This window comes from Panonychus citri, unplaced genomic scaffold (assembly GCF_014898815.1).
Source record: "Panonychus citri isolate SS breed McGregor unplaced genomic scaffold, ASM1489881v1 Contig00001, whole genome shotgun sequence".
NCBI classification, from domain to species: domain Eukaryota; kingdom Metazoa; phylum Arthropoda; class Arachnida; order Trombidiformes; family Tetranychidae; genus Panonychus; species Panonychus citri.
In genome coordinates, this window is record NW_026515406.1 from 1,715,304 (window position 1) to 1,735,556 (window position 20,253).

Here is a 20,253-nt window from a genome sequence, read left to right on the forward strand (position 1 = left end):
TCAATTGTTTCTATTAAATATTTAATCATTAACAATTAGTGAAACATTTGATTTAACTTGATGAGCAACAATTAATCATTAATTTCTGTATTATATGAGCATTGGTAATATTGTTAATTGTTGCCTTTGATTGATTAATGAGTCTGTTGTCCCTGAATCAATTAGATGAATAAATTGTTGTGCCTTCGATCAACAATTAACCAGCAATTAACTGACAACCTCATGTAACAATCATCATTTAAATCACAGCCAAAAGTGACATTAACTATTAATAAATTGATGATTAATCAACAAATCAGTTTAATAAAGTTTGATTATTATTTAAATATGAGAAAAAATTTAGTAATTTAGTTTATTGATTGTCCCCAATTGAAAAAAAAGTGATTAAAAAAGATAAACTAATTAACATCTAAAGGTTATATTTATAACTAAATTTTAATTCAACAATTAACTTAAATTCAAGTACAATCACATTTAATTGTATTACAAAGCTGCTAATTGTTGACTTATTGGTATTTAATTATGGGAAAATCCCTAGATACAGATTGCTATTGATTTAATTGCTCAACCTTTAACAATTTATCAATACCCTTAATCAAAATCTATCCAAAGGTAACGTTTATTTAGTTAATTGTAGGCTAATTGTAAAGTTTAAATTTAAATTGTCTCTGTTGTAATTGGATACATTTAATATCTTAATGTAATCAAAGACTTAATTGTTAACCATTTTAATTGTTTTCTCTTTTCTCTTTTCATTATGGTTAATTGAACAACCGGAAAAATGAGATCAAATTGCCAAACAATTTACTTTAATCAGCAAAATTAGTTTAAACATTTTAATCACAATTTAAATTACAATTCACAACTTTTTCCCAAATCTAACAAACAATTAAAAGTTTCACTATAAATCACATTCACAAAATCTAGTCGTTGAAAAGTTAAATCTTGATCAAAAACAGTCCATCCATATAATCTTGATTAACTTAATTACCACAATTAATCAACAATTTAAAGTTAAATTGCAAAAACTGATTAACTGATTTGAAAAAATTTCTTACCACTTATAGTTAGTTTCTTGTTCACCAGATGGAGACTTAGTCTTGTAAATGTGAAAAAAAATTCGGGAAAAAATTTTCCCATCGAGACTTTAAAATGATTGTAACAATTAGTTGATTATTAAATGATGGTGAACAATTTAACAGAGCAATTTACTGACCATCAACACCTACTTAAACCATGAGAAAATGGGATCCACATTATTAACTTGTGGGAACAATTTGAGAATTGATTAAATGGTTTTCCGGACAAAAAAAAAGTAAACGATTGAAAATAATTAAATTGTTGATTGATTTTAATTGTTTATGAAAAGAGAAGTAAAATTTTTTTTAATCATGATTGATAATGAAAATAAACAAACAATTAAATGGAAAATTTTAATCAACTACAATTGTATAAGAATAGTTGAAAAATATTTTTACTAACAACTAATATTTTGATTACAATTAAAAAGAAAACAAAATAAGAGTGACAATTAACTGGGAATTAACTTTCTCAACGGAAATGCAATTAACTTATCAGCTTAGTTAGTTATCCTTGATTGTTATTAAGAGGATAAGGTAAAGGTAATTTAAGAGGTTAAACTAATGATAACAATCAAATTTGATTTTTGCGTGTTAATACTAATCATTTCCTATGGTTGATTGTGATTATTTACCATCGCAATTTAAAATAGTTGATTATATTATGAGAAATAAGTTAACCAACAATCAAAATAAACTACTACAAGTTGAAAGTGTTTCAAGATTTACAATCAACTATAAAATATTTGACTAACAATCAATTGTATTAGAGTTTAACCAATGTAATCATTTTTAATTTGATTTAATACTAACAACAATCAAGAATGAAAAAAAAATACAATTTGATTTTGATTTACTTTTTTTTCTCGCAATATTGACATTTGTAGTTATATAATTTACAATTGGTCATCTTATTAAAAGTGAGTGACCATTAATCAAAAGATCAGCAACAGCCTTAAAAGACATGAATGATAAACTAAATCAATCACAATCAAAAACTAAATTGTTGATCAACTGAAATTCACAAAGATATTATCATTTGATTACAATTTTTCGAGTAAAAAAAAAGCGATAACCAAACAATGGCCTTTCCAACCTTAATCATAGTGATGAATGAAAACTCATGTCGTCCATTCAAAACGGTGGTTTGACCGCTGGTCAATCATCATCACCATCTTTTCATCTTGCACCGCATCCCTCATCCTCCATCTCTCTCTCTCTCTCCATTAGGTATCACCCTCATTGGTCACCTTAAATTGACCTGAACATCAACTCGATTTACCGTATAATCAGTTTGTTTCCCAATGTAACTTTCTCATTGTATTGTTATTTTTACTATTGATTGTGATGCATCATCATCATCAACTTTTCAATTGATCAACAAAAACAAAACAAAGGCAAGGAGGAACCACCGTGGCTGAATCATCATCCTCATCCTCATCTTCATCTTCATCTTCATCTTCATCTTCATCCTCATCTTTATCATCATCTCCATCTGAATGGTTGGTTGGTTTGAAAATAAGTTGATTGTTTTTCATCTTAACTCTTGAAAACTTTTCACCATCAACAATTTATATATAAATATATTGTTTTCATCATCATCAGCATCATGATTATCATCCTTATCTTCATCATATAATAAACAACAACAACAACATCAATTGTTACACATAAATTTTTACGCCTAAGTACATTTGTTACCTTTATGATTGACTGAAGCAAATTGAAACTATTCAATTGCTATTTCTTACCTGTTATTTATTGATATCTATTGATTATTACATAAGAATAATTTTTTTAAAAGCAAAGAATCAACTCTCATCATAATCAATCAAATTAATCAACTAAATCATTACTCCAATCATTCACAATCATGTCTTGATTGATTAAACAACAATGAAACAAAATCAACAACAACAACAATAATAATCAACATTGATTCAAATCAAGATATTAAAGTTAATTGTTCAGACAATTTAACATGTTATCTTTTAAATCAATAAATGTAATGAATAAAAGTATATGAATCAGATTAATTTGATAGAAGAAAAAAAAATTTCAAAATTCAAATTGATTTTCGGTGAAAGAAGAAGATGAAATAAACATGATTAGGTGACAGTGGAATGAGAATGAAAATTGAATCTGAATTTGATTGGAATCAGAGAGAGAAAGTTAAAGAGAGAGAAGAAGAAAAAATTTACAAATTCGAAAGTAGAAAAGTTCTAATATTTTGACAAAGAATGAAAATTTGAACAATTTATTAATATGATTTTGTTTTATTCTATGCAAACAAAAGATAAACATGAAGGAGGAGGATGAAGATGAAGAGGAAACTGGTGGGTGATGGAAGGTGGGAAATAACATGTTATCATGAAGATGAATGTTCAAGTTCCCAGCGAATAAAAAAATACGATATTAAATCAGAGAGAGAGAGAGAGAGAGAGAACATTTTACCTGGAAGTGATTTATGTTTATCTATTATAAAGATAGTTGTTGTTTCCCAGGTAAGAAAGTGATATTATTTTGGAATTAAATGAATTCTCTTTATCTTTTTTTCTACCCTTTTCTCTCTCTCTCTCATCCTTTTGACAAAAGAATAGATGGAAAGATGATAAGAATGATGATGAAGATGGAAAATCAACAAACGAAAATGAATTGAAACTCATTTTTATTATGGAATATGAGTTATTCTAATATACGAATCACGTAGTTTATATATTACTCTGATCATCATGAACTTTGTATCAATGATAAATATTCAAAATTGAATGATGATGATGATGAATAAGAAGTAAACAATCAAGAATATAAAAGAACAAGATAAAATATGAATTCGAAAAAAGTTCCAATCCAAGTTTAAGCTCATTTCTTTGTATATGTACTTATTTTTGTTCAGTTTTCATGTTTATATTTTGTCTCTCTCTCCTTTGATTTACCTTGATTGTTATTGTATCATGATGATTTTAAGATTGTCATTCAATTTTGTTCAGTGGGTGGTGGTTGGTGGGTGGGAGGTTAAATCCTAATATATTTTAAATAAGCTTTCATCTGTCAGGGAAACGAAAAAAAATCAGAATCAAATTGATAATAACGGTTGAGTTTCAATTCTGTTTTTCTTGGATAACGATAAAAATTGAATTCTTTTCTCTTTAAATTGTTACCATGAAAACGATTGAAAAATATTTCCATCATTTCTATATATCGATATGATTATGATGATGAGAACCATTTTTCTCTTCCCCTTTTCATCATCATCATCATCATCCTCATCTACCTACTCACTGAATTCATCATATTGGTTTCATCATTCTTATTTTTATCTTATCCATTTTTCAGCACAACTCAACTGAAATTTAGTTTTGAAAGAAAAATTCTCAGATGATGATGGATCACTTTGGATGATGATGATGATGACTTGATGGTGATGGTGACACGTAAAAGGAGGTGGGAGTGGGTGTGGGACAGGGTGGAGGTGAGAAGATTGCTCCGGAAATAATAGTTGATATGGAAAAGGAGTTAAGACAAAAGCTTAAAAGTTTTTTTTTGTTTATCTTTTGATAACATTATCAATTTTACTGTCATCATTTTTCATCCTCATCCTTATACTTATCATCGTTCTCATCATTTTCATCATATGATAATGAACATTTTGGGAAATTACTTATCTTCCACCTTCGTATATTTTTGGATAACAATCAAAGCGTCAATCATCATCATCATAATGTTAATTATCATCAATTTATTATATCAACAAATTTCCAAATCATTTGAATAGATCAATGAATGAAATCGGAATCAGATCAATCATATGGAAAGATGATAATGAAGATAATGATGATAAAATATGATTTCTCTCTTTCATTGAATTGTAACAGAAGAAAAAAAAATCTCAATGGATGCAAATGGTCAGTATACAGTTCACATGGAAATAGAGAGCGAGAGAGAAGAGTGAAAGATGAACTAATGATGAGAAAGAAGGAGGATAATGATGATGAGGATGATGAGGATGAAAATGAAGATGATTATGATGAGGATGAGGATGAATAGGCGTGATCAATCAAAGTCCAATTGAAGAGATACAAATATGCTTCATGCTTGACCAACTTAGTTAATATTGATAAAAGTGATGGAGAAAAAAAAATATCAGAATTTACCTTTTCTATTATCATCTTTCATCTTCTCTCTTTCTCTCTTTTATCATCCTTACCGGTAGCCATTTCTCCCTCATCATCTTTTGCTTATCAAAATAATACCAAAGTTGAAGATAAATTTTATCATCTTCATCCCATTTATTATTGATATACCATCACATTAAATATGAAATTACATCAAAAATTTTTCATGGTAATAGATTTAATTTGATTACTGTAAGTGGTAATTAGTATTAGTCCTTGATTAGTTATCACTCGTGCATGATTATTGATGATGATTGAAGTGGTGATCATCATTTTTTAGCAAATTCAAATTACAGGTTAATAAAATGGGAAAGAAAAACTTTCTTATTGTTCAACAATCAGAGGGATATGTTATATTATCACAGGAATCATTTCGTTATTTCCTGTTTCCTGATTCAAGTTATCATCAAGATGATGATGATAAGGAAAGAGTAACTTTTATTCAGTTTCTTTTAATGATGATAATCATACTGAATCATCTTGAGGAAAAAAAAACAATACAAACAACAACAAAAAAGTAAAGTAAAGGTTATGATGATGACGATGAACCAAATGATTCAGTTTCAATCCCATCGATCATTGATTTACCATGGTTCGAGGAGTTGGTAAGATATATGATGATAAAAAGATGATGATGATGATGAGTAAGAGGAAGAATAAGGTGGATGACAAAGTGAGAGAGAGAGAGAGAGAGAGAGTAACAAAAAAGAATCGAAATTGCATCTTTCGTCTTTGGTAATTAGTTGAGGTAGATTTAACGATCGAGAAGTAAATCATCCGCAGATTCTTGTCATCATGATGAAAATGATGATAAATAATCAGAAATATGATGCGTAATTGCAATGAGATGATGAGGGATAAAAAAAATGAGACACAATCTTTTGTATCCAATTTCATTAGCACAATCAAGTTAATCGTGTGATGATAAGTTCACCAGCAAAAGGGAAATCGATCAACTGGACAGAGAAAAAAAAAAGACTGGACATACAAAGATGATAATTATCCTCAGCATCCTCATCCTCGTCCTCTTCCTTATCATCTTCATCTTCATCATTATCCTTAAGTCCATGATAATAATCATCAACTGAATCCTTTGAAATGAATCACAATAAACACCAACAATTTTCATCTTCATCATTATTGTTGTAACAATGAGTTAATTGGTTACCATTATTATCATCATCATCAAATTTGATTGTTGCTGATTAAGATAACAATTAAATCGTTCATTTACTTTTATCCCCATTTTTCTAATCAATTGATTAACTTAATTGTTACACAAATAAATTGCTCACAAAATCATTCATTTGATTGTTTACCTTTTAATAATAAATCATATGTAAAGGTAAGTAAACAATAACAAGGTAATAAAATAATAACATTGATAAGATTGCAGTTTTTTTTGCTCATTTGAGGTCAAATTGTGTTTAAGGTCAGGTCATGATAATGATTAATAAATTTAGTTATTGGTATAAATATCACGAGTAATTAAATTAAATGACATTCATTTTAATGGCCTTAAACACAATACAAACAGAGTAACAATCAGCCAACAATCAACAACATAAGGTTCAATCAAAATTAATTGCGATGATAATAAGCTTGATAAATCTTGATTAACCTGATTATCAGCGATGGATAATAATAAATCATCATAATTGTAATCATCAAACTGTTAATCAAATTATCATTTCTTGTGTAACAATATAACCAAATGTTAGAAAAATTTTTTTGCTCTCCAACAATCAGATTAAAATTATTCATTTCTAATAATTTAATCATCAAAATTAATGGTAATCAGTGAGCAATTTATTTATTATAATGTAAGAATCGGGGGAAAAAACTTCATATCAAACAATTAACTTGGAATCAAAATCAATCATCAATCAAATTGTTGGAGAAGAGAAAAAAACTTTTCATGAGAAAATTTTTTTTTACAATTTACTCTTGATTTCTTAATTGTCAGAGTGTCTTAATTGTTGGAAAATAATTATGCAAATGATTAGGATGATGATGAGCAATTTAACATTTGAAACCAGAGTTTAAATTGTCCCAAAGGGTTTACATGACAAGGAAAAAACTAGCAACAGGAAATTAGATGAAAAAAGATCACAAATGATTAGAATGATGAAGATGCTGATGATGAGGATGAAGATGAGGAAGATGATGATGAAGAAGATGATGATGATGTACAATCGAAAAAAAATGATCCCAGTTGAAGCGTGTTAAAAACTCATTATTCAATGTTAACGCCAATTTGCATCCAGATTAAGTTGCAATTCCCTTAACTCCTCATCAATTCATCTTCCTCTTCCGCCTCCACCCTTTTGATGATATTTCGCCATTGTTATCTTTCCATCTCCCTCTACCTCCTCTTTTTCCTCCTCCTCCTCTTTCATTTGAATGTTGTTTCAATTCCAATTCTCTATTTTCATCTCTGAAAGTTCAGAGGGAGAAAAAAAGTTCTAATCAATAGTAGTTAGTTTTCCGGATTTGGAAGAGAAAAAAAATCTTTGCTTCCATTTGGTTTTCTTTCAGATTAAGATAATTCATTAGAACCCAAAAATGTGAATTAATTAATTTAATTACTGTTTTGTTTTATCCTCTCTCATCTTATATCAATAGATAATTAACACCACCCACTTAGATCTCTCTCTCTCTCTCTCTCTCTCTCTCTCTCTCTCTCTCTCTCTCTCTCTCTCTCTCTCTCTCTCAGTCTTTCTTGGTGACGATGATTAATGTCATCGAAATTGTTGCTTAGTTTTTTTTTCGAGAATTTTTTTTCTCTTGTACAATAGTTTACATAAGCATCTTATGTACATTATCCTGGATTGTATTATTTTCCTGTTATTCAGAGTTCTCATGATGATGGTGTGTATAATATCTTGAATAACTGAGTAATAGGCAGAGTGGGAAGAGATAAACAAGATGATGATGATGACGAGAAGAAGGAAAAAAGAAGTGACTATGAAAACAAAGGCCATTAATCCGATTACTCGGTTCCATGAGTCCAATGAAGAGACAATTTTTTAAACTTATCTTCCAGCATCCACCATGTCCGCCCCACCCTATCATTTTCTCTCTCTCTCTCAATGGATAAAAAAATTCCCCAAGAAAAAAACTCCAAATTTCCTATCGATCTGAACACAGAATAGTTTACCAGAAAAGCTACCATTTTGTTACGCCTTTAGACTGAATCTTTATTGTTCCTCCTCCACCTCCATATCTACACCCACCCCACCTCCATCTTCTTCTCCTCCTCATCCTTCTTCATCTTCAAACTTGATTTTTCTCTCTTCTTCTCCTTCTATTTCTCTTTCTCATCTCATTTTCCATAGAAAAAAATTCTCCTCAAGAATCATGGTTAAACTTATGGTCTCTTCATCTTCCTCATCCTCTTCGTCCCCTTTGCCTTTCAATTTAATACAAAATCCATTCAGTTTTTCCCTCTTCCATCACCATCATCATGGAAACTGAACTTTTTTTTATTATCATTCTCATGCTTTCCTATCGCCAGCATTTAATAATAATAACACATAAGAAGATGACTTCTGATTTATTCACAAATGATAACCTGAACTTGATTCAGTTTCATCTTATGAAAACCGTTATATCATTTTTTTGTTCATGAGATTTCATCTAATAATATTTTCCCACTCCCTGAACCTTTATCCATGTATGATAATAATAATATGTTGTGTGTTTATGTCATCACTATTTCATCATCATTTGGAACAGTTTGAAATCATTTGAATTTATTTCATATTTTCTAGATTCTTCAATTCTGATTGATCCTGATACTTATACACCCTCAGGCTATCAAACTGTTTTTTCCTACTCCTCATCCTTTTATCCTTACTCATCATTATCAAACAGTAAAAGCTTCATTTTTCATCTCTCTCTCTCTCTCTCTCTCTCTTCACCATGAATTCATCATTATGATATATCATGAATCTCAATCTATCTCTCTCTCCCGGTGAATCTCATCTTTCTCCTCGTTTTATTGACAGTTAATCTCATTTCTTATGAATAAGTTTCATGATAATGATGATGATCAGTAAACAAACATTACATGAATCAAACAGTAATAACATGAGATGAGTAATGAAATAATATATAAAAAAAGGGTTTAGACTCAGGGAATTCTGAGTTTCCATGGTAATATCTTTACACCATATCAATTGTGATTGTGTTTCAGTTGATTCATGATTGATTTAGGTTACGATCAATTTTTTGCCAACATCATTTATCCCTCACACAATTTGCATTAACTTTCATTGATTGTTACTCATAATCTTCCTTCAGCATCCTCATCATTTTTGCTCCTCATCATCATCTTGAAAACTTTAATAATAGTAATTTAATTTAAAATAATGATCATCAGTTTTTTTTCCTTGGCATCTAAAGATGATGACTTTTGACTTGCAGCTTGAAAAGATGAGGATGACAATGATGATGATGATGATGATGAAGACAATGATAAATATGGTAAATTGAATTGAATCAATTTGAAAGTGAAAGTTGAACTTTTAAATTGTATCAACGAAACGAAATGTAGGAAAGACAAAAGGAAATTGTTCCTTTGGATTGAGAGTAAATGAGAAGATGAAGATGACAAGATGATGGCAAGTTGAGAGAGAGAGAGAAAAGGTTAAAGAGACCATGAGGATGATAAAGAAGAAGAAGAAAAAAAACGGTAACAAGTATCAAAGAGAAAGAGAGAGAAAAAAAGTCTTATTTCCATGGCCTCAGGTAATAAAAGAAATTCGATTCAAGTTGTTATCTTTTGTTCATTTGTTCTCATCACATCTTCTTCATCAACATCTCATCTCATCATTTATCATCATCATCATCTCTCACTTTCTATTTCGTTCTTTTCCTAATTCACTTCATCATCAAGATGATCATTTCTCTTCAAGCTTCTGATAAATTGGTTGTTGTTACGAATTTTCAAATTCTGAATTGAAACAGGTCCTTAAAAAAGACTCAGATGATAATGATGATCAAAATGATGATCGATATAATAATAATGATGATAATAATAAAACTATCATCATCATCTTCCTTAGTTACCTTTCCTGTTTTCATCATCATTATCATCTTTATCTTTCATCTCTTCACTTTCACTTCACTTTCAAGAAAAACTTATCAAGATGACCTCCAACTGACCCTATCAGCATGATATTCAATTATTACCTATGTTATCATCATCTTCATCATCCTCATCCTCATCTTTATCTTCATCTTTCTTACCTTGATGATATATTTAATTGCTTACCAATTGAATGAAATCAACATCATCATCCCCATTTGAACAACAATCAACATACACTGGGATCAAATTGTGTATCCAATTATTTTGTTATCTCTCAATGATTTAATCCTTAACTAGATTAACATTTAATTTAATTGTTGAAAACATTATCATCTTGTGGATGATTATTATTAATCATCAATTGTTTACCTTTATCATTACTTATCAAATGTACAAGATTAAGATTTAATCAACTGTCTAGTTTTGTATTTATCTTTTATTTCTGTTGATTGTTGATCGTCGCTTCCAACAATTAAATCGGTAATTAAATTATTATCATCAAACAAAAAAAGCCTTTCAATGGGAACCAATGGTTAACTTGACAACAATTAAGAATATAAATAAATTGAAGAAGAAAAAAATTTCCTCTAATCTCATTAATCAACAACAATTTAAATTGATTGAAACAATTAAAATACATGAAAAGGCAAAGGGAAAGAGGTTAATTGTTCACCATGATGATTAATTATTACTCTGTTATTGATCAATTAACTTTAACCGTTTTTCAAGCAATTGTAATAATTTATCAATGAATTTGATTATAAATTTAATTGTCATCAAGTGAATCAAATCAAACAGTGAAATGGAAAAGTTTAATTACAATTACTTCATTTAAATAGCAACAATTAAATGAATGAATCAAACGTTTAGAAAAAAAAAAGTTTTTTATCTAATTGCAAATCAAATGTAATTTAAAAAACTTTAATTGTCTCATTACCAATCAAGATGATGATGACATCTTAATTATTTTCAGACTAATCATCTTGATGATTAAAATTTAAATTGACAATAATAAACTTCAAATCGTTAATTGCACCTAATAAAACAAAATTAACTAGAGAATCTAAATCACAATCTAAAAAAACTAAATTGCTTGTAATTAACTACGAACTGCCCGCAAGGAGGATGAACAATTTAACGGAAAAAAAATCAAAAGTAACAATCAGTAAACAATTAACTCTATAAGTGGGACAATACAACAAGAACAGTAACAATTAAGAACTGGTTCTAATTAATCAAGAAAAGAAGAGAGGGAAAAAAGGATCCACAGAATCGATGAGATCAGTTAATTGTAACAATTAAAATTCTGATAAACTGATCCACCATATTAATGGACTGGTTGAGAAATATCCTCAAAGTGAATGGTCAGTTGGTCATTTTACTTTATCCCGAATAGTTTCAATCTCTATGTCTCATTGATCCTGCAAATGATGATGATGATTGACCGGAAGTTTGGACGTTGAAACGTTCAACTTCCGCTTTCGACCAGAAATAAACAGATATCATTGAGATGATAATAATAATGATAATTTATTAATAATAAACACTGACCATATGGTCAAGCAGTTGACCAATACAAGAGAGAAAAATATTTTCTCTATCTTAATTGTAATCTTGACATAGATAATAAATTGAATTGAGATGATAATGATTAAGATGATAAGAGGAAGATAATAAAAGGTCAGTCTCATCAAATAATCATCATCAATGGTCAGTGTATTGGTCATCATTGAGTCAGAATGATTAGATGACAATGATAATTGACGAAAATATCGATTTAGAAAAAAAAAATTTTTCTTCTTATTTTCTTTTCCAATTTGACAATTAATATAATCAATTGAAACCTTAATTGTTGTTTAACCAATGAATTAAATTAAGTAGTTAAACATATCATCACCATTTAATCATGATCACAATCAGTTAATAATAATAATAACCAATGAAGATGATGAAATAGCCTCAAGATATAAAAATCAGATTGTGTTGATTGAGTTGATCATTAGTTAATCATCAACATTGATTGTTGATTTAAATTGAATTGGGAATAAACAAAAAACTTTCGAGCCACAAATTAGAAACAAACTTTTTTTTTAATCTAATTGATTTAAGACTAACAAATCAATCATGTTAAGAATAATTAATTGCAATTTAGTAAATTAAAGTTTATCATAAGTTGACCCATTAATAGTAATTAAGTTAATCAAAACTTATGGTTGATCAACTCTAATTACAATCAACCTCACAAAAAAAGTTTACCTGACATCTTACAATTAACTTAATCAATATACACTCACACACACATAGAGAGAGAGAGAGAGAGAGAGAGAGAGAGAGAGAGACAAATAAGTGAAATAATTTAACCAAATCATATTACAATCAAATTAACCAACCTACAAGGAAAAACAAACCATCAACAATTAAGGTGGGTAAGAAAAAAACCAAAACCAAATTAAAGTTAATTGTAGAGTAAGAAATGAGCTCAGAAAAAAAACTTTTCACCTTCCAATGGTTTCCACTTTAAACAGTGATTAAGGTAAAAAAGGATGATTAGTGATTAACCTTTAACCTTCATTGAAAACACAAGAAAGGTAACAATTATGGACTGATAGACCAACAGCAATCAGTAAATTATTAAATCAATTATATGAATCCTTTTGGACCTCAACATGTATTACAAGAAACGGAGAGGAATTGAAAAAAACACCTCAGCTTAATAATAGACTTTGGTAAGTGATTTGAACAGAAAAAAAAATGAGAGAGAGGGTGGGAAATGAAGAGGAAGACAAGATGAAGATAATGATGATAATAATGATGAAGAGGAGGTGGTGTTGGTGGTGAATGTGGAGGATAATGGAGAGTGGGTAATATACAGAGAGAGGAAAAAAAAGAAAAACGAAATCGCTCTAAGGTCTATTTTGACATTGAGATTGAAGGATGAAGAGGATAATTGGTCTTCAACTCTCTCTCTCTCTCTCTCTCTCTCTCTCTCTCTTTCTCTTTATCATCCTGAACATCATCATCATTTTTATCTGTGAGAAGATGAAAGAGAAAGTGTAAATGTAAGAAAGAAGAAGATAAAAAGATGATGAAGAGAAGATGAAATAAGGATGAAAATAAGCAATTTCTTTGATAATAATAAGATATTTCCTCTTGCTGGTCAATTTGTTTTAACCTTGTGGGCTACATTTTCCTACTCCACCCCCACCCCACCCTAATAGCATCTTCCTGTGTGTCTTCATACAAAAAAAATATATCACTCATCAGAGTCTCTCCTGTCATCTTTATCAAAGACTATCCCCTCATTTTATTTATATATTCAATGTCCAGTTAGAAAAAGACAAAGCAAAAAAAAAGGTTTACAATCAGATGGACAAGATAATCTTGACCATCTTCCTTCAACTATATCAAATTTAACCATCATCATCATCATCATCATCAACTGAAAAGATTCAAGGATGAAATTTGATTCGATATTTTTGTTTTTGCTTCTCTCTCAATCTAAATAGTGGTCAAAGTAAAAGTGTCGGACAAAAAAGTTATCACAATGATGACCATTGACAAGTTAAACTGTAATCAAATTTATTAGTTATCATAAGTAATCATTAAATAGTCAATTTTGATAATTCTCATCGTCATCATCTTTGATTTATTTATTACAGCTTTTTGTTTTTTCACCCAAAAACAAACCATTATTCAGATTAATTCAGTGGAGAGATAAAAGTTCAATTTCATCATGAAAAATAAAAAAGGTCATTGGTCAGTTGCTGTTGTTTATGGTCAATGTTTTTGATCAACAGTGATTTGTATGCCTTGGATCATAATGATTACCATGTAAATGTAAAAAAAAAGTTCATAGTCTGAGTTTTAGATTCAAAATTATGATGAAATTTTATATATATAACATAAATTGTAAAATGTAATCATCATCATCAACTAATCATGGTTTTTAAATTGTGATTGAGTGATTAATATATATTACATTTTTGGTTTGATGATGAAAAAGAAGCAAAAATTTTATTTAAAAATTTTCTCAACTCAATTGGATTAAGATTTTGCCGTTGTTGTTGTTGTGTGTGGTGGTGATTGTGATTGTGTTGACTCAATTGAATTGACATGAAAACAATCATTCATCATCAAGTAAATTGGTTTATCCCTTGAGATGATGAGGAGGACAGAGATGATGATAAGAGGAAACTGTCATTGTATCATCATGAATGGTAATATTATTAAGCGTTCAGGGTAATTTTAAAATGGAAACCATAATGATATTATTATTTAATAATAAGAATCTGCTTTTTTTCAGATATTTTAAGGGTGGGAAGTGATGAGGAAGATGAGGATGCTAAGGAAAAGTGAAAAAAGTCATTGGGATGAGGAAACTTTTGTCACTATGGCCCAAAAACCACCATCGAAGTGAAAGTGAACTTTTTCCTTCGAAATGAAAGTTAGATCTTTTTTTTGATGATGATTATAATGATGATGATGGGAGGAGGTGATGGTGATACGAGAGAGAGAGAGAGAGAGGAGGGTGGGTGGAGTAGTAAGCAATACAATATGAAATGGTTGACAGAGTTTTAGATTGTAATTGTAGATGTTACAAAACAATATATTCAGTTTCTCAGTTGATCAACTTGATTGCTTACACAACATATCATTGGCTCATCAAATCTTCATCATTATCATCATCTTTTGCTTCCTCATAATGGTGATGCTGAGGATGAGGAAGGGACGAGAAAAATGTATCTGATGGACAGGATTTTATGAAAGCCTTTTTCATCCGAAATCATCTTCTTGTTTTTTTTCCTTAAGCAGAGAAGATGATCAGTTATCTTCATCATCTTCAATGAAAACTATGCTTTCTTCATGAGATAAGGCTTACAAATGCTCAAAGTGATGATGATGAAGATAATGATGACAATGGAAGAGAGAGAGAGAGAGAGAGAGTAATAAAAAAGATCTAAGTCATTCTTAGCTTGAGTAACCATTATAATCATTGGGACTTTACCTTATCTAATATTTTGTTTCTGATGATGATTCAGCTTGAATTCTGTCATCATGATGAGAGAGATGATGATGAGAAATATCTTCATTATCATCATCTTACTCGTGAGATGATGACGATGTGAGTAAAGTAGAGTGATGAAAAGCTCTTGAGACCTGTCAATGGGAGAGATGATGATGAGCCTTAAAAAAATAGATTCAACTTAAAAGCGCCAAGAAAAGTTCAATAGATGCTCATGTTTCTTCATGGAAAATCATTCAATTCTGAAACCAAATTTTTGACATAAATTCATCTTTCATCTTCACCCTTCTTACCATCATCATCATCAGTTGTTTTCCCTTTAACAACAAGGCTCTTCACCTTTACTCCTTTTACTTTACCTGTTCAGGAAATAGATCAGGTGAAAAAAAATCAACATGAAGATGATGATCACTTCCCTATTGTCATAAACATCATCCTTATCTTTATCCTTACGCCCTTTTATCATCAGGTGATGGAAAGTACATACAAAGGTGATGATAAAAAACAAGATAAGAAACAAGATAGAAAAGAGAGAGAGAGATGATGATGATGATGATGATGAGAGAAGGATGAAAAAATATGATGAATGGAAAAAAAATTTCCAAAGTTATTGTGTCCATACAATCAATGGTCATCGCCGTACAATCATCTTGATACTTTTTTCCGCTTTTATATATATAACATTAAACTCCCTTTCATGATCATCATCCTTATCATCATCTCACTTTTCATTGATGAAAGAAGATATAATTTTCACAAAGAAAATGATTCTGATAATAACAGTGAGCGAAATTGTGAATTACCCAAAAGGAGAGAGAAAAAAAAAGTAAACGATGATGAGAAGGATGAAAAACATTACTAGTTTGTAATAATAACGGTAATCGATAAAATAGAAAAAAAAAGTTCTAAGATGATAATTTTCTGGACAATTGAGGAATCACAAGAAATCAGGTTGTTGACAAGTTTCATTGCCAACTCGATGTTACCATGAACATGTTATCTTATTATTATCCATCTTCCTTATCATCATCACCATCAAACTAATCACTATCATCACCATCACCATCACCATCATCATCATCCAAAGGAGGAGTTGTTGTAACTATCACTGTTATTATTACATTCCTGTGACCATGTGGTCAGTAGTTTCTGAATTAGTTTCCCCGGTGACAAACATTTTCCAACCTTTAATCATCATCATGGTCCATCAATTGACAGTCAACAATTAAATATACAATTGACAATTTAAAACTCAATAAGCCGATAAACAATTGTATCGATTTGAGGGGAAACAAATATTAATCAACACAATTGAATCATAAATGAATCAAATGGTCAGTCTTTAAATAAGAAATGAAATTTCTTGCGATTTTATCATCATCATCATGATGATAATCTTACCTATTGGATGATTAAGGTTATTTCCTAATTTCGATGATGATGATGAGGAAAGAAAAAAAAAGTTCTAATGGAAAGTTTGATTCGAAAGTAATATTGATTTTAGAACCAAAAGAAAAATAAAGTTCGAGACAATAATCCAATCGATGATATAAATTGATTAAACAAACTAATATCATCTTCCGGAAACTGTGAACTCCAATCAGCTCATTGGAACCTTGAATTACCTTGAAGATAATGATGACAAAAAGAAGGAGGAAGATGAAGAAGCTCATCATCATTATCAACATGAACCGGAAACAGAAACAAAAAGAATAAGAAAAAAACAAAGAAGAAAAAAAAATCGATCGATAAAAAGTTCACATTGGTTAATCTAATCTTTAATTCCTGGCGACACATGATCATCATGAAGACAAGGATGATTTTAATGATGCTTATCATCCGTTTATCATCTTAATCATCATGATGATGGTGATAAAAATTCAGTTGATTTAGTTTACTTTTCAACTGATTGTTGTTGATTGTTGGTTACACTTTTCAACCATAAAATATAACATTTTTTTATGGTTGTTTCAACAATTAGAAACGTTAATTAAATCAAACCCACTTTAATTATTATCATTTCCAGGTAAATATTATCACGGTTTCCCCATGAAAATAATTAATATTGACATTACACTTTTGATTACCTTGGCTAATTGTTTATATATTTAATTTACTTTATTTTTATTATATATTTTTGTCATGAAATAGTTAATCATTAATTGTAACCAGAAAATAAAATTAAACAAACCATAAGAAATAATCATTCCAATCATAAGTAATTAAAATCAGGGTCAAATGATAATTCATAATATTATCATGATAATCATCACAATTATCAAATAACAAAGTGGGAGGATAATATTATCATTGATATTAACTTGATGATGATTTAAGATTAATTAGCAAACTAATAGATTAAATTTTCGTATATATATTAACAGTTAATCAATACAAATTGTATCAATCAGGGTAACTCAAGTGATTGATTATCATTGAAGGTTATTTAGGTTTTGGGTTATTTAATTGTCACAATCAAATGGAAAATTAAGATTCCCAGTTTAATTAAATGTCGATATTTGATCAAATCTTAATTTACACTCAAAGTCTATGGCATTTCCACCATCACCTCCTCATCCTCATCCTTTAATATCAAGTTGAGTTTCCTTCCTGAAATGGATGATGATGATAATCAGGATGATAAAGTTCATTTAACTTTATTGATTAACATTTAAGCCATTTAATGGTATTCAATTGAATGGTAACATATTATACTAACATTCATCTCGACCATTTCAAACATAATCATTATGGTAATTATAATTGTAATAATAGCTAATGATAATCAATCTAATTTGGTTAATATGATTATCATGATAAACACACTAATCATAACTATTATATTGATCAAATAGATGATGATGATTATGATTGATAAATGTAAAATTAAGCCTTCAATTGTGAAGCCTTAGTATTAGAGGGTAAACATGTTATTAGATTGATAATTTTGTGTTTTTTTTTTCATTAATTGACTTTTTCCATATTCACTGATCATTTGTAATCATTGCCATTCAAATTAAATCATCTTCAATCATCATCATCAATTGTAATATTATGATACAATACACAGTAGCATCTTCATATAGACCTTTAATCAACATAATCATCTTCATCATCATGATAATCATATGTTAACTTTATGATAACAAAAGTTTTGACATAAGAAAAAAAAAGATCAATATTTTGTCATCATTTTCTGATCATCATTATCATTCTGTAATCATAATCAGTTGTACTCATCACTCAAAAAGCCTGAATGAAGCCTTAACTGGATGACGGTCAAAATTGATGAAACATCATGAAGATGATGATGAGATGATGATGATAAACACAGAAGCAAAAGAAAGAGCATCAAAAATCATCAGGGAGGAACAACTTTTTTCTTGCCAATGTATTGAGCTACTTCAATTTGATTGATTACCTCGTCGAAGTAGCAAAAGATGAGGATGAGGATGATGATGATGATGATAATGAAGATGAAGATGCTGATGATGAGGAGAAGCCAAAAAGATCTGAAAAAAAAGGACAAAATCTACACAGAGAAGGTTAATTATTTATGAACAAAATCTCAGGTAAACAGGTAAACAATTGTTTACTTAATCAACGACAGATTATCAAGAGATAATGTTATGTAACGTAAATACAATCAAAACAATTACAGAGAGACACTGAGTGAGTTATTTATTATCAAGCCAACAATTAAGACTAAACCACTTAATCACAATCAAACAATCGATGAAGACAATCACATACAACAGAAATAGAGGGGAAATCAATTGACAAAAATTAAGACAAAGATTCAAAATAAACAAAAACTCATTGAACTTTTTTTTTCTTCCAATCAATTAATCAATTGGAAATCAAGGTAACAGGTTAATCATCATTGAACTTGAAACTACACCTTTACCTGTATACAAGACCACCTAGAGACTTTACTTGTCCTTTGCCTTAAGATTAACACACAACCACACATCATCATCATCATCATCATCATCTTCATCTTCATCCTCATCTCATTATCATCAAATGATAAAGCATTTTAAAAGTAACCTTGAAGCTCAATGTAACAAATATAATCTCAATCTGAATTCTGACGATTTAACTTAATTACTATTACATGACAAACCTATTTTTATCAACCATGAAACAATTCAGGATAAAAAATGATTTTATTTTTTCAACTGAACAATTTTGATTAAGATAATTGATTATGAAAATGATCAACAATCAACTGATTGATTAACATGTCAATTATGAATAGATATTTTTCTTCCCCTGCAGTTATTACATGATGATAATATTTGCTAATCATTAAGAAACATTGGAAATGATTAACTAAATTGCCAGGGAAGAAAAATATAAATTATCACCAAGAATCAGTGAGGAAAAGATGAATCAATAATCATCATCAGAAGCAGTTAGCAAATTAATGATTAATCATTAATTGTAAATCATTTAACAACAAAGATCAATAATTATTAGGAAAAACTTGAAGAAAATTTTTCACAATTACCAATCAACTGTGATCACCATTTTGATGATTGAAAATTAATTACAATTTCATTAATGAATGAGAAACTTTTCTTCCTAAAAAATTCATATTATCCTTGATTCTTATTAATTTTATTGATTTACCATTACAATTAATCATAACGATTAACATTTAATCCTCAAGGTTTTTCTTTGGTGGTTTTTGTTTATTACCTCTGTTGTTTTTTCAGCTTAAGATTTTGTTTTTCCTGGTTTAAGGATCTCAGGTAAAACCATATGATATATTTCAGGTAAGGAAATGAGAGAGAGAGAGAGTGGACCTGAGTGAGAGGATGAAAAGATGAAGATAAAAGATATAAGATGATTAAGATGCCCTGGGTGGTTTGATAA